Source organism: Pyrus communis, chromosome 12, assembly GCF_963583255.1.
Source record: "Pyrus communis chromosome 12, drPyrComm1.1, whole genome shotgun sequence".
Classification (NCBI taxonomy): domain Eukaryota; kingdom Viridiplantae; phylum Streptophyta; class Magnoliopsida; order Rosales; family Rosaceae; genus Pyrus; species Pyrus communis.
Genome location: NC_084814.1, coordinates 11,262,488 through 11,281,851, shown reverse-complemented (window position 1 = coordinate 11,281,851; position 19,364 = coordinate 11,262,488). Strand labels below are relative to the sequence as shown.

Here is a 19,364-nt window from a genome sequence, read left to right as displayed (position 1 = left end):
AAAGGTCTCCCAAGTAATATAGGCAACTCACGATCATGTATAGGAGTTTCTTCCATGTCCAACACTACAAAATCTGCAGGCAAGATTAGTTTATCAACTTGAACTAGAATATCTTCTACTATACCTCTTGGATATTTCACGGATTTGTCTGCAAGTTGTAATGAAATGGTGGTGGCTTTCAAATCTCCCAAACCTAGTTGAAGGTACACTGAATAAGGCATTAAGTTGATGCTAGCACCCAAATCAAGCATTGCCTTCTCTACTTTCTTGTCCCCTATGGTGATGTTGATAGAGAAACTTCCTGGATCCTTGAGCTTTGGTGGAAGTTTTCTTTGCAAAACTGCACTCACATTCTCAGACACCACAACCTTCTCATGTGGTCCATACTTCCTTTTGTAGCTGTTTAACTCCTTAAAGAACTTCCCATATGCCGGCATGTTCCTAATGACATCAAGCAAAGGTAAGTTAACATTCACTTTGCTTAGTATATCAAAAATCTCTTTAAATGACTTATCCTGCTTGCTCTTGGCAAGTCTTCCAGGGAATGGTATTGGTGGAGTGTATGGTTTCTCGGCCTTGTGAAGATTTGGTGCTTCAAATGAGGAAGTAGCATGGCTTGGTTCCTCATTTGGTTTCTCATTGTCTCCTTGAGTAACACCTGCATTCACATGATCATATTCATTAGTAACTTCCTTGCCAACTCTATTATCAATAACCTTACCACTTCTAAGTGTAGTGATTGCTTTGGCTTGCTCTTGGTTCCTTTGGAGTATCACGGGTTGGCTTGGAAACTTCCCAACCTCTCTTTGGTTCAAGGCATCTGCAATCTGCCCCAATTGTGTCTCCATTTTGGTTAGGGCTGCCGAATGTTGTTGGAGAGTGCTATTTGTGGAATGTTGGAATTGCAAAGTGTTTTGGGCTAACAACTTAACCGTATCCTCAAGGGTAGTGGCAGGTTTTGGTTGGAAAGTTTGGAATTGATTGTTGTTCTTCCATGAAAGGTTGGGATGTTCTCTCCAACTCGGGTTATATGTATTGGAATACATATCATTCCTTGGTCTTTGATTGTAAGAATTCATGAGGTTCACTTGCTCTTGAACATACTCGGGGTAAGCCTCCCTAGATGGACATTGGTGAGTAGGGTGGCTTGGTATGTTGCAAATGGCACACACTTCATTTGCTTTTGGCACCATGTTGAGCACGGATTCAAGCTTCCTTTCTAGGTTAGCTACCTGCAACAAAAGTTCATGATTAGAACTTGTTTCATAGACTCCAACTTTCTTACCCCTTAAATCTTTGTGTTGAGCATTAGACCCCAACATCTCATAAATGTTATATGACTCTTGAGCATTCTTTTTCTTCAATGCTCCACCTGCTGCATTATCAACAGTTGATTGACAAGTTTGGGTTAGTCCATCATAGAAAATTTGCATTTGTAAGTGAAAAGGTAACCCATGGTGTGGATATTGTATCAAGAGGCCTTTAAAACGCTCCCAACACTCATTGAAAGGTTCTCCATCATCTTGTTTGAAGTTGAAGATTTGTCCCCTTAATGTGGCTGTCTTTTGAGTGGAAAAGAACTTCTCCAAGAACTTCTTAGCCACGGCATCCCATGTAGTGAGGGATCCTGGTGTTAGAGTCATCAACCAACTCTTGGCCTTATCTTTCAAGGTGTAAGGAAACACTCTCATCCTCAAATTTGCTTCACTTACTCCCTGCAAAGGTAAACCACTCACAACATTGTAAAACTCTTTAATATGAGCTAAAGGGTCTTCATTAGGTAAGCCATAAAATGAAGGAAACATATGGAAATGTGAAGATTTGAGATCATAGTTTCTAGCTTCTGTGGGCAGCAAGATGCATGAAGGTGAATTTGGTATGATTGGTTGAGCAAAATCCTCCAAAGCTCGAAGTTCATCTTCGTTGCCTGCCATCTCTTCTTCTCTTTCCCAATTAAATTGCTCAGATTCTTTACTTGTTGAACTAGGTGAATTCCCTTCCTCTTCCTCACGGCTAAAGGATGAACTTGATGGCACAAGGTTGTCCAAAGTGTGGCCCTTTGATGCGTGATTTAAATTAAACCCTCTTTTGACAATTGTAGTATAAGTAATAGTAGGGATCGTTCTGGACCGGGGATTAGGAGGGATTGTTAATCACTTGGATTTGACTAAAAAAACGTAAAATAAAGTTTAAAACACTATACTAGACTCAAAGAATGCAAAACTAAACTTTAAATCACTAAGACAAACCAAAAAAACAAAAAAATACTTTAAAACATAAACTAAATTGAACAATAAGGATAAAGGGGGGAAGAGTTTTGATTTGACGAAAATTGAAATAACAAAACAAGTTAATAAACTAAGCAGAATGTAAATGTGAATATGGATGATGGAATAAATGGAATGAAGGCTAGCTAAGGGGTTCTTCTCCACACATGTTATACTTGCATACAAGATTGATTCTCAGTTGGTCTTTCGATAAATTATGAAACTCAATGCTCCAAGTTAATTAGGTCCGCTTAAATTAACTTTCAGATTTCCCTAAATTCATTGGATTGAATGGAATACGCATTACAACCAAATTATTCTTAATCAAAGTCCCTAACTATGGAATACGCATGATAGAGACATTCAACAAAGATCATTAAGTTCAATGAAAATTAGAAGTGTTGACGAGGCATTCGTTACTATGGAATACGCATGAAACTTATGCCAAGAATTTGTTTAACGCGATTGTTTATAAGCAACCTCCACTACTTGTGAATATAAGTTCATAACGATTAGGTGAAACTCACTTATATTCTAGCGTCATATTCATGCATGAAAATTAAGCTTGCAATCTCAATGAACATACATAAATAAGTTATCAATCAAACAGTTAAACGAATTGAATCCACAACTTATGAAATTCCAACCAAAAGTAATCAATTCATATTGAAAATATAAATATAGTTTCGAATCACCCCTAGCTAAAGGGGGATTAGTTCCTCATTACTTTGAAATCAAAGAAACACCTAAACATTCCAACAACTCAAACTTGAATTGTATGAACGTTTAGGCACTCTTCTCTTCCATTCCTCATACGTACAAAACAAAGAGAATTGAATTTAAACTTTGAAATCAAAGAAACACCTAAACATTCCAACAACTCAAACTTGAATTGTATGAACGTTTAGGCCCTCTTATCTTCCTCGTTGTTGTAGCACAAGGTCTAAGGTGAGGTTTGGGGAATTATGGAAATGGATGAGGAATGGTGGAAATGGAAAGATGGTTTGGATTCTAAGGAAGTGTTTGAGGGGTGTTGTGTTGTGAAATGGAATGAGATGTGTCTTGAAAATATGAATGCAAGGGTATTTATAGGAGTAGTGGAGGGAACATATGGCTATGTCATTTGTAAGTGAAGGCTATGTCATTTGTAGGTGAAGTAGGTGGATGTTGTAGGTGAAGTAGGTGGATGTTGTAGGTGAAGTAGGTGGATGTTGTAGGTGAAGTGGATGTTGTAGGTGAAGTAGGTGGATGTTGTAGGTGAAGTGGATGTTGTAGGTGAAGTAGGTGGATGTTATGTTAAGTGATAAGTGATAAGTGATATGATATGTGGTTATGATATGATAAGTGGTTAAGTGGTGATGATAAGTGATAAGTGATTAAGTGATATGATATGTGGTGATGATAAGTGATAAGTGCATGTGGGTTAACTAATGAAGGAAATGCATGTGCAATGACAATGTGTTAGAATGGATGTGTGTTATGCATGGCATGATTGGGATTAGGAAAGGTTTAAATGTCCTAAAACTAAAGAGAACAAGGTTCCAACACTTTGGCTCCAATTAGGTCTTCAATTTCGTCCAACACTTTGGCTTCAAGCATAAGCTATCCGTCCTTAGCCCAAAAGTGCTCCAAAAGTCTCCAAAATGCATCTTTTTGCTCCTTTAGCCCTTTGGACCTACAAACACACGAAAATAGCTTAAAGTACTAAAATAACTAAAGAAACATAACGTAAATGTACGAGAACAAGCCATTTAAGTCGCATAAATATGCTCCTATCACCCTTCAACCGTTCAATTCTTTGGCCTAACTCAACAAGTCTATTTGACATATACTACCTGAAATAAAATAACACAAGTGTGAATGAAAATCTACTAGCAAACAACAATGAAATGAACAAAAATAAACTTAAAAACGTTTGAAAGGACTCAAAGGACTCAAAACAGATTCACAAGACTCAAATCAAGCTAAAAACTCTCAAAACTGCCTAAAAACACAAACTGGGCAGTTTTGACACTAAACTCAACTTTGGCCGAAAATTAGGTTTGGGCTTGACTCAAAATGCTTCAAAACACAAGATAAGACAGATTCTAAGCTTAAGACTTAACAAAATATGGGAGGGAATTTGTATTTGGACGAAATTTAATTAAATGGACATATTGTAAAGAAAACAGATTGTAAAGCAAATTGATGTAAACCAATGGATAATGGAATGGCTAAGGGATTCCTCTCTACTCACGAAATATATGCAACTTAAACTAACTTCCAGTTATCAATTCGACAAGTTATGAACCTTGACACTAATCAAAATAGCAAACAAGCAAACAAGCAATTACAAGGGACTGAAATCAGTCCCCGGCAACGGCGCCATTTTTGTTGATGTATATTTCCTTCCTAATGCTTGAATATATTTAGTATAATGGCACAAGCAAGGGTGTCGAATCCACAGGGACTAATTGGACTTATGTAATTACTTGTTTTGCAAGAACTCTATGAAATGAATCAAACTAATCAAATGAAGCAGATTTGTTGTTGTTACTTGAAAGCATAAAGAAATGAAGTAAACACAAGTAAATGAATCAATAACTAACACAATGAGATGGTTCCAAAGGAAATGAAACTAGGGATTCGGTTTCACCATTGCTCAACTAAGTCCATGTTTGTTAAGCTAGTTTGTACTCATTCATCTACCTATTTCTTGAGTTTGTTTCACTTGGACATGATCAACCATATGATGTGTGGATTTGATCAAATGTCTATAATCATGAACCTAATTGTGATGTGCAACTTTGGTTCATAATCAAGAGTATGTAATGCATAAGAAACTTTCATAAAACCAAAGGGAATAACTCGGCAGGATGTTTGCTAAACATTCCCTTCATTCATTAACATATCTACCAAGATTATGCATGATGTGTGTTTTAATCTTGGCTACACAACTTTGTGATTAATTCAAATGGTGATCAAACATTAAAATCAACTCACAACGTCACAAATAAATCAGAGAATGAAACAAGAAATAGATGGACAAACTGAGCATTCTAACTTAATTACATGGCAAACTTTGCAAGGTTACATCGAATCCCTAGAGGAGGATTAGTTACACTTCATGTGTACAAAGATTTGACATAAAAATAAATAACATGAGTGAACATGGAATTAAGAAGAATAAACCCTTGAAGCAAAACTGATTTTGAAGTCCTTGAGGAGTGGCCTTCGGGGTTGGTTCTCCAAGTATGATGCAACTGAATTAGATCTGCTTGGTATGTTTTCTGCAAAGGGGAGAACAAATGGGCAGAGAATAGGGTGAAATGGAGCGGCTATAAGTGAATAAAAATGGAATGAATGCCGAACCCCTTGATGTGTGAAGTGTGACTTGTTTTATAGAAGGGAATGTGGCTCCAACATTCAGATTGGATCTCAATCTGCACAAGTGAGATGGAATAGCATCAAATGAGCTGGAATTGAATGGGTTTCTGAGGTGTTGGTCGCACGGCATGGACAGGGTCTGCAAGTGTGTGGTTTGTTTAATCAAAATGCATGTGTCCTTGCTGCAACAAGTGAGTGGAATCTGCAAAGGTGAATTGTTTGTACAAATTCTGGAAAGGTGAAGAAAGCACACGGCATGGAATGATGGAATGAGTGAATTTCTGGAATAAAGGATGCAAGGAATGGACATGATCTGCAGGTATGTGGTATATTTAATCAAGATGCATGTGGATTTCTGCAAAGATGAAATGGAGAAAGGTAATGGGATGCATAATCTGACTTGCAATCACATGGGAGTGCACGGCATGATTGTGTGGAATCTGATTTGGTGCTAGAAGTGCATAAAATGATGGGATGATATGGGAACACACGGCCAAGGTTGTGACATGCATGTGAATGCATGTTTTGGTGTTGGAACCACATAGCTGACTTCAATGATTTTGCCTTCCCATTGATCCAAGTTCACACTTGGCTGCACACTAACACCAAATAATGTAAAATGCAACTAGTTTAATCCAAAACAATCACAAAGAAGGCAAATAAGGAAGATATAAATGTATGCAAAATGTGACTTATCACCTTGTTCTTAAAGTATAGTGAGCATGACTTAAATGAATTCCTTTTGAGTTACATTATGCAAGAAAATGAGTGTGGGGGAGTAAAAGTTTGTTCTTACGTTTATAAGTATGTTTTGAGATTCACAGAAAAAGAAAAAGAAAAAGAAAAGAAAAAAATTGTGAAAAACATATGAGAAAGAAAAACAGAAAAGAAAAGAAAGAGCTTGTTATCCCTTTTTGATCAAAAGTTGAGTTTTCATTCAAAAGTGAATTCTAAGATGATTCAAATGCTGTGCTCGCTATTTCTTTAAGAACCTTTGTTTTCCATATCCCTTCTTTGTTAGCTGATAAGTCATATTTTGCATGCATGTATATCTTTCTTATTTGGCGTTTTTTGTATTGTTTTTGGATTAAACTAGTTGCATTTTACATTATTTGGTGTTAGTGTGCAGTCAAGTGTGTATTTGGATCAAAGGGAAGGCAAATGAAGTAAAAACCATTCCTTTTGATAGTTGAGCATTATTCCAAACGTGGAGAGAGTTCTTGGGAATTAATTTGAAGTCCAAATATGAGGAATCTAAGACTAATATGGCGGAGGGAATTCAAGAGAAGATGTGATTAGGAAAGTGGTGCATTGGAGTCACATTGGGTGGTTCTAAACAATGCAAAAACATGCGGACACTTTGTTATTCCACATAACTTGTGCCGTGTAATCCCTTGCCTTGTCCAACTCCATTTTGCACCAAGAACACCCATTCCCATTAACTAAAACATTCAGCCATATTTCCACCAAGAAACACAATCATGTCATGAAAATCCCATGTGGTTCCAAGTCAGATTATGCACTTCTAAAACATCAAAACATGCATTCACATGCATGTTCACAACCTGACCGTGCATTCCATCACCTTTCTCCATTTCATCTTTGCAGAAATCCACATGCATCTCAATTAAACATTCCATGCCATTTCCAGCTCCCTTATGCACTTCCACCACCGAAACAAATCACCTTTGCATTTCCAATTCCTTCATGTTCATCCCGTGGACTCCCATACCCAATTTCAGATTATTTTAACCAGTTTCAGATTGTCCACTCCCTTGTGGCAGACATTGCACATGTATCTTGGATTAAATAAACCACCTAGCTGCAGATCATGTCCATGCTTTGCAGGTATCACGCCAGGAATCCACTCATCCAACCATTTTCATGCATTTCCTACTCCTTCATGCCCATACCGTGCACATTCATACCCTTTTCAGCATTCCTTTCACATGGATCATGTCAGCTTTCACATGCATTCTGATTGTTTTCCATCATTAGCCACATTCAGAAATTAACTAAGAGGGACTCACTCATTCTTCTCTCGAATTATTGGATTATACACACCATTCTTGCTGGTCTTCCGTCCATCATCCTCACTCATTCTCCCTCTCCATACCATTGCATTCGACATTTTCTCCTTTTCACAGAAACTGTCCTTGGCATTCAGTCCATTACACACCCATAACCTCTCCCATTTCACTCCATTCTCTGTCCATTTTCTGTCCCAAGGGCAGAAACCATTCAACCAAGCCATTCTACCTTCATCCGCACCACATTTGGAGAAGCAACACCAAGGAACTCTTCAAGAACTTCAACATCAGTTTTGCTTCAAGGGTTTCTCCTTCTTAATCTTATGTTCACTCATGTTATTTATTTTTATGTTAAACCTTTGTAAACATGAAGTGTAACTAATCTTCCTCTAGGGATTCGATGTAACCTTGCAAAGTTTGCCATGTAATTAAGTTAGAATGCTCAGTTTGTCCACCTATTTCTTGTTTCATTTTCTGTTTTAAAGGTAACTTAGTGTGTTGATTTTAATGTTTGATCATCATTTGAATTAATCACAAAGTTGTGTAGCCAAGATTAGAACACACATCATGCATAATCTTGGTAGATATGTGAATGAATGAAGGGAGTGTTTAGCACACATCCTGCCGAGTTATTCCCTTTGGTTTTATGAAAGTTTCTTGTACATTACATAATCTTGATTATGAACCAAAGTTGCACATCACAATTAGGTTCATGATTAGGGACATTTGATCAAATCCACACATCATATGGTTGATCATATCCAAGTGAAACAAACTCAAGAAATAGGTAGATGAATGAGTACAAACTAACTTGACAAACATGGACTTAGTTGAGCAATGGTGAAACCGAATCCCTAGCTTCATTTCCATTGATACTATCCCATTACATTAGTTGTTGATTCATTTATTTGTGTTTACTTCATTTTCTCATGCTTTCAAGTTACAACAACAAATCTGTCTATTTAGACTAGTTTGATTCATTTCCAAATCTGCCTAGTTTGTTTAGTTTGATTCATTTCTTAGAGTTCTTGCAAAACAAGTAGTTACATAGGTCCAATTAGTCCCTGCGGATTCGACACCCTTGCTTGTGCCATTATACTAAATATATTCTAGCATTAGGAAGGAATTATACATCAACAAAAATGGCGCCGTTGCCGGGGAGTTGAATTCTAGCACTAGAAAAGATTACTTTCCTATGCCTTTCATAGATCAAATGCTTGAGAGATTGGCAGGTTACTCACATTATTGTTTTCTAGATGGATACTCAGGTTACAATCAAATTGCAATCGCTCCGGAGGATCAAGAGAAAACAACCTTTACTTGCCCCTTTGGCACATTTGCATACCGGAGAATGCCTTTTGGACTTTGCAATGCTCCAGCAACATTCCAAAGATGCATGTTGGCCATTTTTTCTGACATGGTAGAAAGATTCATTGAGGTATTTATGGATGACTTCTCAGTGTTTGGTTCCTCTTTTGATGAATGTCTTAACCATCTCTCTTTAGTACTTCAAAGATGTCAGGAAACAAATTTGGTTCTCAATTGGGAAAAGTGCCAATTTATGGTGAAACAAGGAATTGTGTTGGGGCATGTAATCTCTAGCAAAGGAATGGAGGTAGACAAAGCCAAAATTGACGTCATCACCAATATGGTAGCCCCCACCACTGTGAAGGGAGTAAGAAGTTTTTTGGGCCATGCGGGTTTTTATCGTCGTTTCATTAAGAACTTTTCAATGATCACTCGTCCATTATGCAATCTGTTAGCTAAAGTTATTGTGTTTTCTGATCATGCAGCCATTAGGTATTTGATGACAAAGAAGGATGCTAAACCACGCTTGATTAGATGGATACTCTTACTACAAGAGTTTGACTTGGAAATTCGAGATAAGAAGGGCAGTGATAATGTTGTGGCTGACCATTTGTCCAGGCTTAATGAAAACCATGGAGTGGGACAACCTTTGCCCCTAAATGAATCATTTCCAGATGAACAACTCTTTGTTGTTCAAGAAAAAGAACCATGGTATGCGGACTTTGTGAATTATCTTGCCTGTGGTATAATGAGAAATGACCTTTCTTTTCAGGAAAGAAAGAAGTTCCTTGCCATGGTGAAGCACTACGTTTGGGACGAACCATATTTGTTTAAATACTACCCTGATCAAATCATTAGGAGATGTGTCCCAGAGAGTGAGCAACAAAGCATTCTAACATTTAGCCATACATTGGCGTGTGGAGGACATTTTGGTGCCAAAAAGACATCTCTAAAGGTTTTACAATCTGGTTTCTTTTGGCCTACTTTATTCAAAGATGCGTTTGATTTTTGCTCTAAGTGTGATAGGTGCCAGAAGATGGGGAACATTAGTCGAAGAAATGAAATGCCATTGAACAACATTTTGGTAGTGGAGCTCTTTGATGTTTGGGGAATTGACTTCATGGGACCATTTCCATCCTTCTTTGGCTGTTTATACATATTAGTGGAAGTGGATTACGTATCCAAATGGGTTGAAGCCATTGCTACAAGAACTAATGATCATAAGGTTGTGTTGAATTTTCTTAAAGATGTGATTTTTTGTAGGTTTGGAACCCCAAGAGCTATTATTAGTGATGGTGGCAGCCATTTCTGCAACAAACCCTTTGAATCCTTAATGAAGAAGTACAACATCAACCACAAAGTGGCAACCCCGTACCATCCTCAAACCTCAGGACAAGTGGAGATTAGCAATAGGGAGATCAAGAACATTTTGACGAAGACTGTGAGCCCTACAAGGAAGGACTGGTCACTAAGGTTAAATGATGCACTATGGGCATATAGAACAGCATACAAGACCCTCATTGGCATGAGTCCTTATCGCCTTGTGTTTGGGAAAGCTTGTCATTTGCCAATGGAGCTTGAACACCGTGCATATTGGGCCATCAAGAAGTTCAACTTTGATTACAAGGATGCTGGAGTAGCAAGGAAACTCCAACTTAATGAGTTGGAAGAACTTAGAAATGAGGCATATGAGAATGCCAAAATCTACAAGGAACGGACTAAGCTCTATCATGACAAGGCCATCCTAAGGAGGGAGTTTCACCAAGGTATGAAAGTACTTTTGTTTGACTCACGTTTGAGACTTTTTCCAGGAAAATTGAAGTCTAGGTGGGTGGGACCATTCAAAGTGCTGCAAACATTTCCCCATGGAGCTGTGGAGATAGAGAACATGAAGAATGACACCTCTTTTAAAGTCAACGGGCAGCGATTGAAGCCATACTTGGATAAAGTGGAGGAAGAGCAAGTGTATCAAGTCGTAGATGTTCTTGAATTTACAACACCATGAACAAGATACCATGTCTTGCCTAGACATTAAATAAAGCGCTTGCTAGGAGGCAACCTAGTGTGGTTTGTGTTCTTTCTTTATGTTGTGTTTATTTTGATACCATTCCATATTCTGTGCCTACTTGCATTGCATACAATTTTAAACATCGAGGACAATGTTTAGATTAGGTTTGGGGGTGGTTTGGAAGGTTTGTTTTGTGTTTGTGTTTGTTTGAGGTGTTAGTTTTGGTTAAGAGTGTTTTTGCATGCTAATATGAATGTATATGAGGACTATGTTTGAAAACAAACGATTGGGTTGCTATGGAAAAGAGTTGCATCTTATTGTCATTTATAAAGTTATAACTCTTGAAATTATGATCATGGAGGTACCATACTCAAATTCTGGAAGAAGAATAGTGGAGACTACCCTGGTGAGTTATTTTGAGCCTAATTGCTTCTTTGAGAGGGTTTAAAGTGTTTCTACTCCTATCTTTTTCTTTCATTTTCACTTTAAATGATCTCATTAATTCTATTTCGTTTGGATGCTAAGAATCATTCTCCTTTGCAGATACCATGTATTTAGTATCATTCATGAATGAACTCAATGAGATGATGTTAGGCTATGCATGTTTAACTACTAAAAGGCTTAAATCCTACCCATTTGTGTGCTCCATCCACCCTCGTTGCAGCCAAACACTGTAGCCTAACTCTTTCATCACCCACACCATAATCTACCCATTCTAGCCCATTACAAGGCATACCTTATAGTTTAGGGTATACCAATGTGATGAAGACTAAGGGTAAATTGAGCTTAGAACAAGATTGTGGCGTGTACCAAGGACACCTATGTTGAAGAAGTTTCTAAAAATAAAAAAAAAAGAGTCAAAGTGGATACAAGTTCCAAATCCCCTCATTTTAATGCATAGGTCCTGGACGCCAAAAACAAAGAAAAAGAAGACAAATGCAAGTGAAAAGCATGATCCTCAAGAACACTTTGGTATGTGATAGGAGCATATTCATGAGACTTAAATGGCTTGTTCTCGTGCATTTACGTTATGTTTCTCTCGTTATTTTAGTCCTTTATGCTTCTTTTGTGTGTTTTTAGGTTCTAAGGGCCTAGGGTGCAAGAAAATGCATTTTGAGGCCATTTGGAGCATTTTTGGGCATGGATTGGATAGCTTATCCATGGAGCCAAGAGGATGGACGAATTTGAAGGCCTTGTATGCACTTGAAGACACAAAACAATGGCCCTAACCCAATTACATTCACCTTGCCTTGGGCTTAACACAAACACCATTCCTTGCCATGCAAGGGGGAGCAATTTGGGTCCATTTCATGTACTTAAACTCTAGCCCAATCCACAATCACTTCAAAGCCATGCAAAACCTTTCAACACCCTTTAATCATCCCCCTTTAAGTTATGATTTTATTTCCTAACCCTACATGCATTATTTATTAGTATCTTTACAAGACATTATCATTGCATAACATTCCATTTCCACCTCTTTCCAACCTAATTCACATGCATATCAACCCTACAAGCATTCCCATCATAATTCCACCACCAATTCAGCCACAAAACATTATCATTGCACCACATTCAACCACTCCACATCCCTCACCAAGAAATCATTCAACACATGCATCCATAATCAGTTTTTCCAACCTTTGCCGTGCATAACCATTGATAATTCCAGCATTTCCACATGCATAATCAACCTAGTGTCACTCCCATTCATTCCCTTCAATCATTCAGCCACCATCATACATTTATTCTCTTCCCAAACACATACACAACCTGCCATCATTCCACAAACAACACCCTTTGCCGTGGCCTACATTCACATGCATTTCCAGCATTCCTTTCACATGCATTTTGGCAGATTTCACATCCATTCCACATGCATTTCCACCCTTACAAGATTCTAATCATTCATCCACCTCACAACCACCAGAAAACCTCTCAAAACCGTGCATTATCCCTTTCATTTCTGTCAAAGCATATGCATTCACCACCCTTTAAGCACATGCATAAAACAGCCACTTGCATCTCCCATCACCATTTCAGATTTCCACCAAGTTCCTAGTTGTCATGTTCCCTCCTCTTCACCTATAAATAAGCATCCACACCTCAATTCATACACTTACTCTTCCATACACATTTTCAGTTACAAACACCAAGCAACAAACCCATTCCATTGCCGTGAGTCCCACTTCATTTTCTGCATATTTTCTCTTCACTCTTCCATCTCCAACCACTCCCTACTCCATTCCACATACACCTAAAGCCCTTAACATCTCCTTAGACCTTGTGACACAACGAAGAGGAAGAGAAGAGTGCCTAAACGTTCATACAATTCAAGTTTGAGTTGTTGGAATGTTTGGGTGTTTCTTTGATTTCAAAGTTATAATTTAATTCTCTTTGTTTTGTACGTATGACGAATGGAAGATAAGAGTGCCTAAACGTTCATACAATTCAAGTTTGAGTTGTTGGAATGTTTAGGTGTTTCTTTGATTTCAAAGTTATGAGGAACTAAACCCCCTTTAGCTAGGGGGTGATTCGAAACTATGTTTATATTTGCAATTTGAATTGATTACGTTTGGTTGGAATTTCATAAGTTGTGGATTCAATTCGTTTAACTGTTTGATTGATAACTTATTTATGTATGTTCATTGAGATTGCAAGCTTAATTTTCATGCATAAATATGACGCTAGAATATAAGTGAATTTCACCTAATCGTTATGAACTTATATTCACAAGTAGTGGAGGTTGCTTATAAACAATCGCGTTAAACGAATTCTTGGCATAAGTTTCATGCGTATTCCATAGTAACGAATGCCTCGTCGATGTTTATGATTTCCGTTGAACTTAATGATCTTTGTTGAATGTCTCTATCATGCGTATTCCATAGTTAGGGACTTTGATTAAGAATAATTTGGTTGTAATGCGTATTCCATTCAATCCAACGAATTTAGGGAAATCTGAAAGTTAATCTAAGCGGATCTAATTAACTTGGAGCATTGAGTTTCACAACTTATCGAAAGACCAACTGAGAATCAATTTTGTTTGCAAGTGTAACATGTGTGGAGAAGAACCCCTTGGCTATTCCATCATCCATATTTTCATCACATTCATATTTACATTTTGCCTTTAATTATATTCTGTCTTTTTAATATAATATCGTCCAACCACAATTCCCCCCCCCCTATTTTGTTAAGTCTTAATCATTCGTATTTGTTTTATTTTTGTATCTTTAAGCTTTTGGAGTCATAAACAATTGCAAATTCGTCTAAATCAAGTTCTAGCTTCTATTTGAGTCAATTTGATTGTTTTAGACAATTTGAGTTTTTCAAAGCCTTTCTGAGTCATAGTAGTCTTGTTAAGAGTATTTTAATTTAGTTTTTATGTTTTTAAGTCAATTTAGAAGGTTTTAGCAAGCCCTCCTAATCCCTGGTCTAGAACGATCCCTCACTTATCCATTCTACTACAATTGTCAAACGAGGGTTTAATTTGAGTGTCAAGTAAATCTCGCATCAAATTTTGGCGCCGTTGCCGGGGAATAGCAACTTTGCTAATCCTTTGTCTTTATTTTTATATTTTTTTAGTTTTTCGTGCATTCTTATTTCAGATTCTTAGTTTGTTTGTTTCCTTGTTTTTTAGGTACTGTGTATGACTCGTCGCTCTCGGCCTATTATAGAGAACATCTCCGACTTTGACGGTGATTTTGAACGCACTTTGAGGAGAACGAGGAGTCAACAAGAGCCACCACAACCTCCACCACAACCTGGGCTTGAAGAAGACGAAGTAGGTGTAGAAGAAAAGCCCACGGATCAGATTTTTGAAGAAGAACAAGCCATGGCAGCAGATAATAGAACCATCAAGGAGCTTTCGGCCTCGGGTTTGGATAATGCATTGCCTCTTTGTATCCAATACCCCACGGCTGCAGAGGGGAAGACTGAGGAATTTGAACTCAAATCCAGTTTGTTACACCATATTCCAAAGTTCCATGGCTTCTCTATGGAAGACCCCAACAAACACTTGAAGGAGTTCGAGGTGGTTTGTTCGAGCATGACCCCCGTCAATGTGGATGGGAGTATATTGAAGATGAAGGCCTTTCCATTTTCACTTATGGACAAGGCCAAAGATTGGCTCTACGAACTAGCCCCGGAAACTGTGACTTCGTGGGAGAGTATGAAGCGTGCTTTCTTGGAGAAATTCTTCCCTACTTTGAGAGTGATTCTCCTACGGAAGAAAATTAGTGGTATTCAACAGAATCATGGTGAGACATTCCCGGCTTATTATGAGCGCTTCAAGGGCCTTGTTGCTTCATGTCCTCAACATCAAATGAAGGAGGAACTTCTCCTTCAATATTTCTATGAGGGCCTCCTTCCTATCGAACGTCAAATGCTTGATGCATCAGCGGGAGGAGCATTGGTGGACAAAACACCAAGGGATGCCAAGATTCTCATAGCCAACCGAGCGCTCAACGCTCAACAATATGAAGGAGTGGGCCAAAGGGAAGCCCCACGGCAACAAAGTGTAAATGAGGTGAGTGCTATTTCTGAAATTCAATCACAACTTGCTAATCTTACTTCTCTTGTTTCTCAGGTTGTGATTGGTCCAAAAGCACAAGAACACCAAGTTTGTGGCGTGTGCTCAATTCAAGGGCATCCATCCGACAAGTGCCCTCAACTAATCGAGAATGGTGGGTGGGAATCTGCCAATGCAATTGGTTTCCAAGGGCAAAATCAAAACAACCCATACTCGAACACTTACAATGCCGGATAGAGGGACCATCCAAACTTCAAATGGAGGGAGCCACAACAAGCTGCCCAACAAGGAGGATTTAGGCCAAACCCCCCTGGTTTTTATTCCAAGCCGTATGCACCCCAACAACCTTCGACATCATCTCATTCAGGTACGTCCTTGGAAAGTGATCAAGCTATGCAATTACTAACCTCTATTTCGCAGGGGTTGCAAAATCAAAACAACCGGATAGCAAATAACGAGAAGGAGATGACGGATATGAAGAAACAAATAGGGCAGATTTCTGAGTTCCTTGGACAGATTAGAGAGCAAGGAAAGCTTCCTAGCTCAACCACAGTCAATCCAAAGGGAGGATTCGAATCCGCCAAGGCCATCACCCTAAGGGGTGGAAAAGAAGTTGGGACCGAGCCAAACAATCCCAAATCTGCCCAGAAAGTAGATGAAGAGACGACACAACCTGAGGCAGATCACCCTAACTCGCCCAAATCAGGTAATTTAAGTTCAAATTCATGTACTTCACGTCCTAATCTGCCCAATGTACCTTTTCCTCGCAGGTTCATGCAAGAAAAAAAGGAAGAAAGCGAGAAGGACATTCTTGAAACGTTCCGGAAAGTGCAAGTGAACATACCGCTTCTCGATGCAATCAAACAGGTTCCAAAGTATGCTAAATTCCTCAAGGACCTATGCAATACAAAGAGAAGAAGGGCAAACAAAGAGGTAGTGAAGGTAAGCGAGAATGTGTCCGCTGTTTTGCAACGTAAACTGCCTACCAAGTGCAAAGACCCCGGTAGTTTCACGATTCCTTGTGTAATTGGACATAATCGTTTTGAACATGCCATGCTTGATTTAGGTGCATCCATAAATGTCATGCCTTATTCTATTTATGCATCTATGAATTTGGGTGAATTAAAACAAGATGGTGTAATTATACAATTGGCTGATCGTTCTAACGCGTATCCAAAAGGAGTTTTGGAGGATGTGCTTGTGCAGGTGAACCATTTAATTTTTCCGGCTGATTTCTACGTCCTAGACATGGAGGATTCAGCCCATTCTACATCTTTGCCGATTCTCCTTGGTAGGCCATTCATGAAGACGGCCCGAACGAAGATTGATGTATACAAAGGCACCTTGACAATGGAATTCGATGGGGAAGTGATTGATTTTAATATTTCTGAAACTATGAGATATCCCGTTGATGACCATTCTTGTTTTTCCATTGATGTTATCGATTCTTTGGCGCAGGTATACCTTGAAGAATTGAACGAGGACGCCCTGGAAACAACCATCACTAAGGCCATAGAGCGCAAAAATGAAGGATTTGGGCCAATGCAAGGCCACGGCAAGGAGGAGGAATTCTTTGCAATGGGTTCTAGTGAAGAAATAATTGAGGTTGTGGCAGCCCTTGAGTCATTACCACAACAATATGGTAAGGTTCCACTCTCACTTTCAAATTCAGTTTCCACTAAGATGCTACCTTCTGTTGTTCAGGCACCATCGCTTGAACTTAAGCCGTTGCCGGACCATTTGAAGTATGTGTTTTTGGGAAAAGGCGAAACATTGCCCGTCATCATTTCATCAAGTCTCACGGCAATGGAGGAGGAGAAGCTTGTGAGGGTGCTGCGAGAGCACAAAACGGCCATAGGGTGGACTTTGGCCGACATTAAAGGAATAAGCCCTACCACATGCATGCACCGTATACTTCTTGAGGAGGGGGCTAAACCAACTCGAGAGGCTCAACGCCGTCTCAACCCTCCGATGATGGAAGTGGTGAAGAAGGAAATAATCAAGCTTTTGGATTGCGGAGTGATCTACCCTATCTCCGATAGCCGTTGGGTCTCTCCAGTTCAAGTCGTTCCCAAGAAGTCCGGAGTAACTGTTATCAAGAATGATGAGAATGAGCTCGTGCCTACACGCATTCAGACTGGATGGCGGGTATGTATCGATTACCGGAAGCTAAATGCCATGACTAGGAAAGATCACTTTCCTTTGCCATTCATCGACCAGATGCTCAAAAGGTTAGCCGGTCATGCTTTTTACTGTTCTCTTGATGGATACTCTGGATATAACCAAATTGTGATAGCCCCGGATGATCAAGAGAAGACCACATTCACATGTCCCTTTGGAACATTTGCTTATCGTCGCATGCCATTTGGCTTATGCAACGCACCGGCCACTTTCCAAAGGTGTATGGTAAGTATATTTTCCGATTTTGTTGAAAAGATCATTGAGGTTTTCATGGATGATTTCAGTGTATTTGGGAGTTCATTTGATAATTGCTTGGATAATCTGACCTTAATTTTGAAACGATGTGTTGAAACTAACCTTGTCTTGAATTGGGAGAAATGTCACTTTATGGTGAAACAAGGTATAGTTTTAGGACATATTGTTTCAGAAAAAGGAATTGCAGTAGATAAATCGAAAATAGACCTTGTACGTCACTTACCCTCTCCTACTTCGGTTAGAGAGGTACGTTCGTTTCTTGGCCATGCAGGGTTCTATAGGCGTTTTATCAAGGACTTCTCCAAGATGTCCAACCCTCTTTGCCGATTGCTTCAAAAAGATGTGCCATTCAAGTTTGATGAAGAGTGTAATTCGGCATTTAACCAACTCAAGGAGAAGCTAGTCTTGGCCCCCATTATTGTACCTCCAGATTGGAGCCTTCCGTTCGAGCTCATGTGCGATGCATCCGACTATGCATTAGGAGCTGTTCTAGGACAAAGAAGAGACAAGCGGCCGCATGTCATATACTATGCCTCTCGGACTCTCAATGATGCCCAATTAAACTACTCCACGACGGAAAAAGAACTTCTAGCTGTGTGATAGGAGCATATTTATGCGACTTAAATGGCTTGTTCTCGTACATTTACGTTATGTTTCTTGAGTTATTTTAGTTCTTTATGCTTCTTTTGTGTGTTTTCAGGTTCTAAGGGCAAAGTATGCAAAAGGATGCCTTTTGGAGCCTTTTGGAGCAAATTAGAGATTGGAATGGATATCATATGCTTGGAGCCAAAGTGTTGGACGAAATTGAAGACCTAATTGAAGACCAAAGTGTTGGAACCTTGTTCTCTTTAGTTTTAGGACATTTAAAACCTTTCCTAATCCCAATCATGCCATGCATAACACACATCCATTCTAACACATTGTCATTGCACATGCATTTCCTTCATTAGTTAATTCACATGCTCCATACTTATCATCACCACTCATTACTTATCACATATCATCACCACTTATCACTTATCATTCACCACTTATCATATCATACATTCATTTATCACTTATCATAATCATACACTTATCACTTATCACTCATAATCATCTACAACATCCACCTACTTCACCTACAACATCCACCTAATTCACCTACAACATCCACCTACTTCACCTACAACATCCACCTACTTCACCTACAAATGACATAGCCATATGTTCCCTCCACTACTCCTATAAATACCCTTGCATTCATTCATTCAAAAAAGCATCTCATTTCATACACAACACATTACAAACACATTCTCCCTTCCCTAGCCGTGAGCTTCCCATCCATTCCCTTATAATCCAAACACCACTCCTCATCCATTTCCATAATCCCCCAAACCTCACCTTAGACCTTGTGCTACAACAACGAGGAAGATAAGAGG

The 19,364-nt window shown here is 38.9% G+C and overlaps 1 non-coding gene across 1 annotated transcript; it reads left to right on the top strand.

The window, feature by feature from the left end:
• The first annotated feature begins 1,449 nt into the window (after positions 1 to 1,449).
• LOC137711771 (small nucleolar RNA R71) lies at positions 1,450 to 1,560 on the top strand. The gene has a single exon (XR_011065118.1). It is a non-coding gene; the product is annotated as a small nucleolar RNA R71 (small nucleolar RNA).
• The last annotated feature ends 17,804 nt before the right edge of the window (positions 1,561 to 19,364 follow it).